Source organism: Bubalus kerabau, chromosome 3, assembly GCF_029407905.1.
Source record: "Bubalus kerabau isolate K-KA32 ecotype Philippines breed swamp buffalo chromosome 3, PCC_UOA_SB_1v2, whole genome shotgun sequence".
NCBI lineage: Eukaryota > Metazoa > Chordata > Mammalia > Artiodactyla > Bovidae > Bubalus > Bubalus kerabau.
This window is the reverse complement of record NC_073626.1, coordinates 44,382,010-44,396,242: the sequence shown is the minus strand read 5'-3', so window position 1 is coordinate 44,396,242 and position 14,233 is coordinate 44,382,010. Positions and strand designations below refer to the sequence as shown.

Below are 14,233 nucleotides of genomic sequence, written 5' to 3'. Positions count from 1 at the left end.
CAGTCAAGCCAGTAATCTCGCTCTCTAGTGAAAAATGGGTACTGAAGATTGGGTTCTTAAAGGTACAAAATTAGTAACAAATACATAAAAGCAAAAATTAAAAATCTAGAGTAGAGTTTGGAATTTCAAAAATACGATGTTAAAGAAAAGAAGAAGGAAAAGAAAGAGAGAAAAAACGAACAAACAAAAACAAACAAGGTCGCGAAAATTATAAAGAAAATATAGGTACAAAATTGATAACTAATACCAAAAAGCAAAAGTTAAAAATCTAGAGTAGAGTTTGGAATTTCAAACATACAATGTTAAAAAAAAGAAGAAAAAGAAAGAGAGAAAAACAAACAAACAAAAACAAACAAAGTTGCAAAAATTATAAAGAAAATACAGGTACAAAATTGATATCAAATACCAAAAAGCATAAATTAAAAATCTAGAGTAGAGTTTGGAATTTCAGATATACAGTGTTATATAAAAGAAGAAAAGAAAGAAACAGAGAGAAGAAAAAGAAAAAAAAAAGTCACAGAAATTATAAAAAAAACCTATAGGTACAAAATTGATAACAAATACCAAAAAGCTAAAATTAAAAATCTAGAGTAGAGTTTGGAATTTCAAAAATACAATGTTAAAGAAAAGAAGAAAAAAAAAAACAAGGTCAAAAAATTATAAAAATATATATATATGAAGTTTGCTGTAAAAAAAAAAGGTCTTTTTTTTTTTTTTGCAAAGTAATGGGTTATAAAAGTGAAAATAAAAGGAATAATAGAGGACTTAAAATTTTTTAAAAAAAAATTTAAAAAAAAAAAGAAAGAATGATAGTAAAAATAGTAAAAATATATCTAGGACTTTCTCTGGTTTTGTTGTGAGTATTGTGGGTTCAGTTCATTTTTGGCTAGCTCCTTGGTCCGACATATATTTCTCAAGATCTATAGGCCCCTTCTTATGTAGTCGGTACTAACCACAGAGTTTTAATCTATGGCCTGTAGCTTCCAAAGCGGTTCCCTCTGTTATAGCTTCTTCTGTTTGCTGGTCTCTTCAGTGTCTGGTTCCCGCCCTGACACAAAGGGGACGGTGGAGGACACTTTTTTTTTTTTTTTTTTTAGGCTCACTTGTTCAGTCGCGCTGTGGGGAGGGAGGGAGGGATGCTGCAAACAAATAACACTGGCGTGCGCTGGCAGTGCCTCAGCCACACTGGGTCTGCCCCCGCTCACGGCGCGTGTAGCCTCCCTGCCCACACTGCTCAGGCTCTAGGTTGCTCCGCCGGGAACCATCCGTGGCTGGCCCTGGGCTGCCTGTACTTCCCAGGTCCAAGCCGCTCAGGATCAGGCACTCGGGTAGTCCTCAGAGGCACAGACTCTGTTGGGCCTGTGTTTTGTGCCCTTCCCAGGTCCGAGCAGCTCAGGTGATGAGGTGTTTGGCGTACGCGATTGCTGCGACTTATCGCCTCCCTGCCGCTCGGTTATCTAGGTGTACAACCGGCGCGCCTTCTCAGGCAGATGTTGACCATCCAGACCCCCAAGAAGTTTTAGTTAGCAAAGAAGCCTGCTTACAGTTTTATAGATAATGTCTCTCTGGGGCTGCGATTGCCCCCTTCCGGTTCTGGCTGCCTGTCACCGGAGGGGTAAGGTCTGCAGCCGGCTATCTCTGTTCAGTCCTTTGTTCCCTGCGCGGGCCTGGCGGTGTCTTAGGTTAGGGCTGGCTTTTCGCGTGGTAGATATCCCACAGTCTGGTTTGCTAGCCCAAATTATTTCACTCAGATAGCGCTCAGGGTATTCAGGCCAGGTCCTTACTCTAAGTGATGCAGCCCGCGCCGCGCCTCGCTGCCCAGCCCCCCGCTTGCTAATGGCGTGTGCAGGCGTCTGCGCTGCTTCTCCGCTGGGGGAGTTACCATAGGGCTCACAATCTGCGGGTTTTAATTATTTATTTTTCCTCCCTGTTATGTTGCCCTCTGTGCTTCCAAAGCTCGGCACAGATTCGGCAGTGAGAAGGTTTCCTGGTGTTTGGAAACTTCTCTCTTTTTAAGACTCCCTTCCCGGGACAGAATTCCGTCCCTCCCTCTTTTGTCTCTTTTTTGTCTTTTATATTTTTTCCTACCTCCTTTCGAAGACTTGGGTTGCTTTTCTGGGTGCCTGATGTCCTCTGCCGGCATTCAGAAGTTGTTTTGTGGAATTTACTTGGCGTTTAAATGTTCTTTTGATGAATTTGTGGGGGAGAAAGTGTTCTCCCCGTCCTACTCCTCTGCCATCTTGGCTCCTCCCCCCTAATAAAAGATACTCCTATCAATCAGGAAATTCCAAGGCTTAGAGATTTCTCTGCTAGGAACTGGGCACAAAAGCCAAATATATTCTAAGCACAGGAAGGAATGCAAACCTTGGTTGAGTGGCATGGCAAAGTTTAGGGAAAGAAACCACAGAAACAAGGCTTCCCAGACCCAAGTGCTAGGGTGGGAGCTGCCATGACCAGAGGGGAGGTGGGCACTTTGGGGTCACAACTGGCAGAGGCCGGAGCAAAAGTTTGGATGAAAAAAAAAAAAAAGCAGTCCCCCCGCTTTGTACACTGACCAACTCCCATGACCAGGGAAGGGGTCACACGCACAAAGCAGGAATATTTATGGGGGTGGGGTTGGGGGGAAGGAGTGTGCCCAGCCCAGCAGTTCTGAACCCTCACCCAAACCCACTTCAGAAAGAAACTCTAAGGCTGACAACGCATCCCACCTCCCTCAAGTGGGAGGATAAGTTAGGTAGGCTTCACTCTTTAAGAATTTTAAAATCTACCCATATACGCCCTAACCAGCCTAACTCGGGAGGCTAAACAAGTAAACAAAAGTATCACAAAGGATAAACCTCCATTGGTCAAATAGATATAGCATATCTACATAGTGAAATACCACGCACTATGAAGAGAATAAAGTAGATCTCTATAGAAAGACTTGGAAATGTTTTCATGATGCAGGAAGTTGCTCTAAGTGGAAAAACAAGGTTCAACTTGGTCCTTCTACAAAATATATATTCATACATAAAATCTGGACGAATTTATTCTAAACTCCTGAAAAGAAGGATTGAGAGAAGTATTCGCTTTGAACATTTTTTTTTTTTAAACACAAAGAACCTGTACTATTTTCATGGATATTTTCTGGCAGTCCAGTAGGTAGAACTTGGCGTTTTCACTGCTGAGGGCTCAGGTTCAATATGTGGTTGAGGCAAAATGTATTTACATTTTAATGATGCTTAAGTGTACAGTTAAGTGGCATCAGGTGCATTGGCACTGCTGTAGAACCATCAGCACCATCCGATCTCGATAGAATTTTCTTCATCTTCCCAAAGTGAAATGCCTTACTCATTAAGCAATAATTCCTCATCCCTTTTTCTTCTTGAAACTGATTGGATGTCATTTTGGGGGGCTCTGAAGAGCTCCGATACCATAGTCCTTTATGTCTCAATGAGCAGCAGAGTTGTAGATGAGAAGTGATGTATTAGAATGGCACACTGGTGAGGCTTACAAGCCGACTGGTGGAACTTACTGGGCTACAGTTTTATAATCAAAGGAACAGTGGAGCAGAGGAGAAGACCTTTGTCTTTCCTGAGTAGACATCATGCTTCCATCATCAGCTCCTCCTCCAGGCTGGGCAGGGAAATTTCCTTGTTTCTACATGGTCAAGCTAGATCCACAAATTATTGTTTTTTTAATGTATGCAGGGAGTGTGTCCTAGGATCACTAACTTGTTGAGCTCACGGGCAGCATGTGGGTCTCATACCACCAATGTTTTATTGTTTTGGTGCATATCTCATGCTTCTCTCACATGGTTTTGTTGCTAAGCAAGCCTGTATGGTTTTGTGGTTAAGCAAACCTGATTTCTTGAGTAATCATTAACTTACAGGGATTGCCCATATTTTTTCTACTTACAATTCCCTAGTGGGATTAACTATTTAATCTTAATCACCTATTTGTCCCTATCATTCTGAGTCCCTGGTAACCACCATTCTGTTGCAGGAAGAGGGACCCCTTCCAGGGCCTGAAACTTCGCTTTTATGTAACACTCGGAAATGAATTGTCCGAGGAGACACATGAGCAAGAGACCTTATTGGGAAGGGGCGCCCGGGCAGAGAGCAGTGGGGTGAGGGGATCCAGGAGGACTGCTGTGCCACGTGGCTCACTCTCCGGTTTTATGGTGATGGGATTCGTTTCTGGGTTGTCCTTAGCCAATCATTCTGAGTCAGAGTCCTTCCTGGTGGTGCAAGCCTTGTTCAGCCAAGATGGATGCCAGCGAGAGGGATTCGGGGAGGTGGTCGGACATATGGTGTCTCCTTTAGACTTTTCCTGAACTCTTCCAGCTGGTGGTGGCTTATTTGTTCCCTGTTCTTTACCAGGATCTCCTGTCCTAAAGCAACTCATGCAAATGGTTACTAGGGTGCCTGGCTAGGGTGGGTGGGTGGAAGCCAGTGTTCTTCCCCTAACAGTTCTATGTTCTGTCTCAAAAAATTTGATTCCTCTAGGTACCTCATATAAGTGGAATCAAACAGAGTTTGTCCTTTTGTGATTGTCTTACTTCAAGAGCATAACGTCCTCAAGGTTCACCCATGTTGTAGCATGTATCACAATTTCCTTCATTTTTAAGCCCAAATAACATCCGCTTTTTTTGTTTGTTTATACATATATATATCACACTGTTTATCCAGTCATCTATTGACTACCTGGGTTGCTTTCACCTTCGGCTATTGTTAAAACAGTGCTATGAACACGGGTGTGCAACTATCTACTGGAACCCCCTGTTTTCAGTTCTTTTGGGTATCTACCAAGAAGCAAAATTGCTGGATCATATGGTAGTTCTATCTTTAATTTTTCAGAAGAACTGCCATACCATTTTCCACAGCAGCTGCACTCGCGCTGCTCAGGGTTCCAATTTCTCCACAGCCTCGCCACCACCGGTTATTTTCTGTTTTTTTTCATAATAGCCATCCTAATGGGTGTGAAGTGGTATCTCACTGTGGTTTTGATTTGCATTCCCCTAATGACTAGTGATGTTTAGCTTCTTTTCATGTGCTTATTAGTTATTTGCATATCTTCTTTTGGAGAAATGTCTATTGGAGTCCTTTACCCATTTTTTTTAATGGAGCTTTTTTGTTGTTGAACTGTAGGAGTACTTTATATGTTCTGGATATCTTTCAATTTTTAAAAACTTCTAAAAAAGACTTTTGCATGGAAAATTTAACTGCAGCAGTAAACATTCTGCCATTCTTATTTCCTTTACCAGGTCTTTGTGTTTTTTTTTGGCATGTGGGATCTTAGTTCCCTAACCAGAGACTCAAACTGTGCCTCCTACATTGGAAGTGCAGAGCCTCAACCATTGGACCACTGGGGTGGTCCCCATCTATCAGATCTTGATGACTGAGAATATCTCAAAAAGATTTCTTACAGCTGGATCAGGATCTTGGAGTTTTGTTTTTTTTTTTTTTTGCTCTTTATATTGACATAGTGATAAATCTACAAGGTATTAGATCTTCATATCTGGAGTTAAAACAGCATCACAGAAATTCCCTGGTGGTCCAGTGGCTAGGATTCCCCGCTTCCACTGTTGGGGACACATGTTCAATCCCTGGTCAGGGAACTAAAATCCTGCAAGCTTTGAGGTGAGGTGAAAAAAATAGAACAAATAAAGCATCCAGGTGAATTTTAAAAAAGAAAAATAACATTACAGGCTGAATGTAAAAGGAAAGCATATAAGCAAAGTCAAGCAGGAGAGCTGGTCTCTCTTAGATCATCTTGGCCCCTCCTAAAGGCCACATTTTTCCACGAATCAGAATAGGAAACTCTAGGAAAGAGACTTTGTAGCCAGGGAAAATGCTAAGGTCCATCACTTAATATTACAGTTATTTTGGTTTCATGGAAAACATCCTTGGGAAAATATTTCTATAGTGGAAAGGCAGTGGAAATTGCACTTTCTACCAAAAATGAACTGCAGCTATTAATGGGACAAATTTTTTTAAGTTTCCAATGTGATCTGAGTCACCTACTAATACCACTCTCTCCTTTCACACTAACAGAAACACATTGCATTCAGGGTGAGCAAGTGCTCACCTAAAAAGACCACATCTGGGACTTTCCCGGCAGTCCGGTGGTTAGGAATCCACCTGCCAATGCAGCGGACCAGGGTTTGCTCGTGCACCACAGCTACAGAAATCTACTTGCGCTGGAGCCCAAGCCCCACAGAGACACCGCAGTGAGAAGCCCGCGCACCGCAACTGGAGAGTAGCCCCTGCTCGTAGCAACAAAGACCCAGCACAGCCAAAAACTAAGTAAATAAATAAATATTTTTTTAAAATAAAAAGACCACGTCCCCCAGTCTCTCCCATGTCAGAGCTGGTTCCAGGGTATGGTTCTGTCCATGAGATGAAAGCAGGAGTCACCGGATACAACTTGCAGAAAGCTCTCCAAAGCCTTTGAAATGTGATACTTTGTTAGAAATACAGAATCCTAGGGAAAATGCCAGCTCTTCACCTGGAAGCTATCTACTATGTAGAAGGAAGACAAACCCCTGTGTACTAGTCAACAAAGGTATGGATGAGGAGACCCTGACATCCATGGTCTTTGATGCAGCTTGGAAGGCTGCAGTATAGACAGTCGTATCCAAACAGGTTTTAACAGGCTACCACCTGGCTTGCTGACCCTGCTTATTAAGATCAAAGCCCCCTTTCTGAATTCAGTGATATAGTTTGATTTTCCACATACTTTCTTAGAGGGAAAAGATGTGTGACCAACTTGCAGAAATAGTCTTGTTTGCTTGCCAGATATATTTCTCATTGTAAATCTGCAAGTTGGTGAACTATAACAGCTTGGAAGTTACATAAATGTCCAACAATAGGGAATCAGTTAAGAACAAAATTCATTATAGTGCATATATATAAGGCGATGCAGGCGTTAAAAAACATGACGTAAAAGAGTAGATACTGCCATGGGAAAATGTTCACAAATGAGGATGTTTAGAAAATCAGGTTATAAAACAGATGTACCAAATGATCCCAGCTATGTTTAAAAATATATATACTCAGGGCAGAAAAAACCTGGTAGAATCTTACTGACATGGGGTTATGTCTCAGGGTGCAGTTAGAGATGATTCGTGTTATTTTGTAATTTTATAAATTTATGTCTTTGTTTTTGTGTATTTTCCACTTTCTGTCATGAATAAGAATTACTTCTACAATCGGAAAAGAAGCAATTATGTCATTTTAAAATGCTAATTTAAAAAATTATCGTTTGGATGACCTTAGGCAAGATAATCAACCTCTCCATGCCAATTACTTTAACTGTAAAATAGGGATAAAAGCACCTCCCCCTTAAGGTTACCCAGACAGGTAAATGCTTCACTTAGAGCAGCCCTGGGCAGGCGGGCGTTGCTCAGCGATGGTTAGTGGGTAGCGCTGAAATGAAAATAGCATAGTTTTGCAGATATGCCAGTCTGTCTCACCTGGGGGGACCCTGCTTATCAAACCAGGCCGAGAGACCAGCAGGCTTCTCCCTCCTGTGAACAATAGGTAACAGACAGAAAAGGAAGCTTAGAGCTGAGCTGACAAATTTGCAGTTCTTTAGGCTATAAAGGTGAATGTGAGTGAAGCAGCTGAAATCGGACAAATTGGTGGGAGGTTACGGCTCCCTGGCAGAGAAGGCAATGGCACCCCACTCCAGTACTCTTGCCTGGAAAATCCCATGGATGGAGCAGTCAGGAAGGCTGCAGTCCATGGGGTCGCTGAGCGTCAGACATGACTGAGCAACTTCCCTTTCACTTTTCACTTTCATGCATTGGAGAAGGAAATGGCAACCCACTCCATTGTTCTTGCCTGGAGAATCCCAGGGACGGGGGAGCCTGGTGGGCTGCCGTCTATGGGGTCGCACAGAGTCGGACACGACTGAAGCGACTTAGCAGCAGCAGCAGCAGTATGGCTCCCTGGAGACGGGGGACTGCCCAGAAGTACCTCAGTTCAGTTTACTTATTGACTGATTGATTGATGTATAGTTGATTTACAATGGTGTGTTATAATTCAACTCATTTGGCTTCTTCATTTCTGTAAATTAATTCATTTACTGGCAGTGCCGGGTCACTGCCGCTGCTCACCAGCTTTCTCTAGCTGCAATGAGCTGGGTCTACTCTTGATTGTAGTGCTCAGCTTTCTCATCACAGTGGTTTCTCTTGTGGAGCATGGGCTTTAGGGCACAGGGGTTTCAGTGGTTTTGGTGGCTGGGCTTAGCCCTGTGGCATGTGAGATCCTCCTGGACCAGGAATTGAACCTGGGTCCCCTGCATTGGCAGGCATATTCTTTACCAAAACTGTCTACTTAGGTGGCAGGAAGAGTTCTCTTCAAAACACTGGATCTTAAGTAAATAACTCAAAGATGCATTTCAAGGTTCGACTGCACACAAGTTTGGGGTCTCCCTCTCTGGACATCCTGGACAGAAGGGAAGGCAGCAGTGATGAGCTGATCTGTGACTCTCAGTTCCTTGGTCCCTCCTGAGATTCCTGACCCCATACCAGCCTGGGGGAGGGCAGGAGAGGGTCTGAGCAGAAGCTCCACATGGACTCAGCGGGCCAAGGGCCACCCCATGAGCCAGCCTCTGCTCCCCTTTCCTCACTAGACCCCAGGGCTTATGGGTCAGCCACTGGCTCAAAACCCACTGGTACAGCAGTGATAGCAGAGGTCATGATTACAGACCTAAAGAGCTTGTGAATGGCTGGGATCAGCTGGGGTTTAAGTTTGATGTGTGTTCCACCTAACAAGAATCTTCCACATTTGACAGATGGAAAACAGGATTCCATTACATCCCCATGTTCCGTTTGATAATTATCCTATTCAGCCCTTTTCCTTTCTTGGTTGTGAAGTTTGAGCTTCTCAGATTTGCCTTTCTTTTCCCTCCTCCTGTCCTAACTATCAGAACTACCAGGATTCCAAGTCTGACTTTGCTGGTGAAAAAGTCTCAGCAAGGAGAAAAAAAGTTTCTCTATTCTCCTATAGCTGCTGAAGAGCAAATACTATTCAGGATTGTAAAGCTGCTCTTGCCAAGGTTATTGTTAAGTAGTCTTTCAAGACCCCTGGACTTCAGAGATTGTTACTATTAATATATGCTGCGAAAGTGATCTTTAACTTTTAAAGTCTCTGATTCTGATTGGTTACTCGATAATTTGTAGTCCTGGAGGCACTGGTTAAACAGATATACAAGGTTTTCTGGAAGGTGTGATTTTCATTCTTAAGCCAGGAAAGGGTCAGTGTTGGCAACCTCCTCTATTCATAAGACCGTGGAGACAAAAATTAATAAAAACAATAACTTTATTAGATTTAGTTGTTAAACAAAAGTCTAATCACTTTTTAAAAATATTTGTTTTTATTTATTTATTTGGCTGCTCCGGGTCTTAGTCAGGGCACACAGGATCTTTGATTCTCCAGCTGTGGCACGTGGAATCTTTCGTTGCAGCATGCACACTCTTAGTTGGGGGCTTGTGGGATCTAGTTCCCTGACCAGGGATCGAACCCAGGCCCCCTGCACTGGGAGTGGGAGTCTTAGCCACTGGGCCACCAGGGAAGTCCCCAAAGTCTAATCAATGTAAGTCGAATGTTTAGGTTAACCTTATCAGCAATAAAGCCACAACTGTTAAATGTCTGGTGGTTGGAGTTATCCTTTTACCTTTAGGAAACCTGTGGAGAGGGTGAACCCAAGTTGTCTCTCTTGCACAGAAGCACATCCGTCCAGCACTACAGCCAGGGCCAATTCCTCAGCAACCAGGAGTGCCTTAAACAGGCGAGGACTCTTGGTCCTCCACGAAACCAGGGAAGGTCTCCATCTTCAAAGGCCAAAACAGCCTTTCCTGTTGAGAGAACTTTCCAGTCCTCTTCCCATTCCCCTGGAAACAGGATTTCAGTTACTGTTCAGAGATCGATGTCAGGCTGCGGCAGTGAGAGTGACAAATCCTAATCACGGGACACAGGGACCAGTGGCCAGTGACAAGGCCGTGACCCATCAACTGTGTAGAAATGAATTTTCAGAGGTGGGAAGTCCGGGTAGACAGACACATAGGTCGGCCAAGAGAGAAAGAGACACACCCTCGTGGTTGTTTGACTCACTTCTGTGGGGCATTGCTTCCAGGTTTCTCTTGGCCAATCATCTTGCTTTGCCTGGTTCTGAGTCCATGTTTAGTGTATCTCAGGGGCCTTCCGTGTGTGCACACACATCTCAGCCCAGGCGGACTCCAGCGGAGAGGCCTGGGAGTAGGCTGCCATCACTTACTACAAGGTGCCGCTCTCTCCCTTCCTGACCATCAGGGAGACTTTCTGCGCATGTGTAGTCAGGAAGGTCTCCTTGATGTCAAGAATGAGGACTATGTGGACTTTCACCTCTTAACTGGGCAGGGCTGAGCTCTTCTCTCGCTCCTGCTATTTTGGAGTATCTGTTCACAAACTGTGGCCGCCCAGCCTGGGGTCCACCTACCTTCTGCCTCAGCTTCACCAAGAGGACGGAGGTGAGGAGGGCTGTTAGAGGTCCCGTCACCATCACACAGACACCTTTTCTCAGTCCAGGGTCAGAACAGAGACCACTGGATTCAGAACCAGCAGATTATTTGAACATGGAGGTTCTGAGAATGTGGGGATTCTCTATCCAAGAGCCATTCTCAATTCTGCTTCTATTTCCAAAGGAAACTGACAATGCAACTTCGAAATAGAGCACACAAAAACTGTAAATGCTACACTCTGCTCGCTTAGAAATCTTAAGTCCATTGGGCCCTGATGAAGGTGTTAAGAGACCCCCACCTTGACTTTTCCTTCATAGGAACCATGAACCAGAGTGAGACCTGAGAGAGAAAGGCTGGATAATCGCTGGCAATCGTAAGATCAACCAGGAGGAGCCTATGTTCTTACGAATGAGCCTATATCCTTAACAACGGAACTCATGTTGCTTTGGAATTACTATAATCAGCATGAGTTGAAGGCAGGGCAGGTCAGTGGCCCCAGGACCTTCCTGCAGTCACCCATCTGGCTCAGGTTCTTTGTCCAGCCCTTGTGTCCAGGCACACAAGGCCTCCCCTTTTTCCAAATGGCTTAACACTTCAGGTTTATAAACTGCAAACCCTATTTGTAAGCAAGGAAGAGGGTCAGTATGTCAAGAAATCAGGGTATCAGGGCAACTCTGCTGGGGAGCCCCCTGATGCCAGGGCCCCAATTAAGAAGACTGTCCTCCTCTTTGTCCCTGCCACTGGCTCCTTCCTGCAGGCTCTAGATACTCACTTCCTTCCTTCTGTCCTTTCTCCCTAGAACAAGCTGAAGACTTTCCAGATTTTGGCTTTTCTGCTGTCCACTCTCACCTAAAAAATCTTAGATAAAAATTTTCTGCTGGTCACTATGGAAATACAGACAACGGGTAAGTAAAGTCTTGTCTTTATGGTTGACCCTTGAACATGGCGTTAAGGGGCACCAATTCTCGGAGAGTCAAAAATCCCCTATAACTATAGAGTGAGGCCACACTACCCATGGTTCCGCATCTGTGTATTCAACCAACCACAGATCAAGAAGTACTGCAAGAGGTATTTAGGGAAAGATCTGGCTTATAAATGAATCTGTTCAAACCCAAGTTGTTCAAAGGTCTACCGTATTTCTGGTTTTCATTTATTTATTTATTTGGCTGCCCTGGGTCTTAGTTGTGGCATGTGGGATCTAGTTCCCTGATCAGAGATCGGACCCAGGCCCCCTGTATTGGGAGCTCAGAGTCTTAGCCACTGGACAACCAGGGAAGTTCCCGGTTTTCCTTTTTTAAGATGCTATCCTGGGAATCTCTTATCACTCCATTCTTAACTACTTTCTCCAACTCTTGGCGTGGGAACTCACAGTAAGAGGGGCTGGCAAAGGAGTCTTCCACCTTAATGTCCCCCCCCCCATCTAATCTAATTAAATAATTCTGTTACATGATTACAGTAACAAAAGGCACTAAGGATTCGTTTTGTTTTTCTTTTTTCAGCTATGCCACACAGCTTGCAGGATCTTAGTTCCCTGACCAGTGATCAAAACTGTGCCCCCCTGCAGTGGAAGCACAGAGTCCTAAACAGTGGACTGCCAAGGAATTCCCAGCAGACATCTATTATATTTTGGGAATTTGGAGAAATATACTCTCTCTGAGGCCGGGAAACCAGTGTGGTCCTGGTGAGGACATCTTTTTTGTATGACTGTGTGCAAGTGTGTTCAGCAGCTCAGTTGTGTCCAACTCTTTTTAACTCTAAGGACTGTAGCCCACCAGGCTCCTCTGTCCATGGGATTCTCCAGGCAAGAATACTGGAATGGCTTGCCATGCCCTCCTTCAGGGGATCTTCCGGACCCAGGGATCCAACCCACATCTCCTGCATTGCAGGTGGATTCTTTACCCACTGAGTCACCTGGGAAGCCCTTTGAGTGCTTGGGATGACATGAAAGACAACAGCAGTGGACAGCCACCCTAGAAACCTACCAGTAGCTCCCAGGCCTGTGATCCTGTTTATAAAGAACTGCAGGTATAAGAAAGGCAGTAACTGAGAATGCTCAAAAACTGCACACTTTTAACAGATAAGAATCTGGAGACATGAGTTGAGGAGTAGAAATATCTTGCCTCAGGGCCAAGGAGCCCCTCAATGGTTTCTGTCTTTCCTGGGGGATCAAGAAACCTACGGCTTCAGCCAGCAACACTCTCACCAGAGTAAGTGTGTGTGCGTGCTCAGATGTGAAGCCGGTTGCCATTTCCTGCTCCAGGGGATCTTCCCGACCCAGTGATCAAACCCTCCTCTCTCGCAATGGCAGGCAGATTCTTTCCCACTGAGCCACCAGGGAAGCCCTTATACCAATAAGTGGAAGTCAAAGTCACTCAGTTGTGACATTCTGAAGTAAGTGGGTAGCCATTCCCGTCTCCAGGGGATCTTCCCTGACTCAGGGATCAAACCCTGGTTTCCTGCATTGCATGCAGATTCTTTACTGTCTGAGCCACCAGGGAAGTCAATAAGGGACACCGGCAAATTCCAAGCCTTTTGCCTGACATAAAAAGAAATAAAGCAGAAAAGAAATACAGACAGAAAAAACAAATGCAGACCAAAAAAAAAAATTAGAAACTTAAGCTCAGAGGTCTACTTGGACAAATTCTGGAAGCTTTCCAGTCCCTGAAACATTTCATAGCACAGGAGAGGGGGAAGGCAGAAGGAAGATCCATTAGAAAAAAAGCAGTTAAGCCTTCCAGTTAGACCAATTGTGGGTCAGAGGAAAGTCCTTACTCAGTGTGATAACAATTCCAAAATTCTTGGGCATCAAGTCTATATAGAGGGCCTCTTGAGGGGAGTCCAGAGGCTTCCGCTCTTTGTATCTGAAGTCCATGGCTACATCATCCAAGGTCAGGCTCCTGGAACTGGAGGTTTGTCCAGTATGGCCCAGGGTCATCCCATCACCTGCTTCGCCAAGGATCAGCAGGGTTGGAAACTTGAGAAGTGGGAGATGGACAGGGACCACTGAAGGGGCAGAACCCCGGTGACCCCAAGCCTGGGGGCTTGGTAACACACTGTTACCTGGGGCGCAGGCAGCATTGGGAGGCGAGGTCAAGGGGTGCACAGGGGGGTAGAACGCAGCCAGCATGTCCTCTGCACAGATTCTATCAATGCCTGTCCAGCTATCAAACGTGGTGTCACCAGCCGACCACCTCGGGCTCCGCCCCCAGCCGACTTCCGGTCCTCTCCGGGGTGCGTGGAAGACCCTGAGTATCTGTGGGCAGCGTGGGATGTGTGGGTACCGCAGGTCCGGGCCTTAACCTGAAACGTGCTGCCCGGACGCTGCTGCAAGGCTTGGCCTAGTCACATTTTAAGTAAGTCATCTTTCAAAATGCTTTTACCCAGTGTAATTACCACTGGACACCTAAAAAATAATAATAAATAGAAACAAAAACAGCACTGATATCCCTAACATACAGAAATAACGTATGTTATCTTAGTGAATTTTACTCTGATGATATTCTACACATATTTTGATGTTTTTGTGTTTTTATCATCTCCAATTTTCACACTTAATTCTTTCACGGGAGCACTCCTTCTCCACATCCTGTGCTATGACCCAGGTAATAATTGCCCATTTACTGGATCATCATCCTTTGTACACAGAAGAACTGTACAAAAAAGATCTTCATGACCCAAATAATCATGATGGTGTGATCACTCTCCTAGAGCCAGACATCCTGGAATGTGAAGTCAAGTGGGCCTTAG

General features: G+C 44.6%; 1 protein-coding gene across 2 annotated transcripts in view; it reads left to right on the top strand.

Annotated features, from left to right (window-relative positions):
• ZBTB9 (zinc finger and BTB domain containing 9) overlaps positions 1–13,099 on the top strand; it is a 62,012-nt gene extending 48,913 nt beyond the window's left edge. The window contains exons 4-6 of one of the 2 annotated variants that reach the window (XR_008711665.1): positions 6,036–6,287; positions 11,286–11,391; positions 11,986–13,099. The gene's annotated coding sequence lies outside the window, so the exon portion shown is untranslated. The remainder of the gene's footprint in view (positions 1–6,035; positions 6,288–11,285; positions 11,392–11,985) is intronic. The other variant, XR_008711666.1, reaches the window with a different exon arrangement.
• Positions 13,100–14,233: the final 1,134 nt, after the last annotated feature.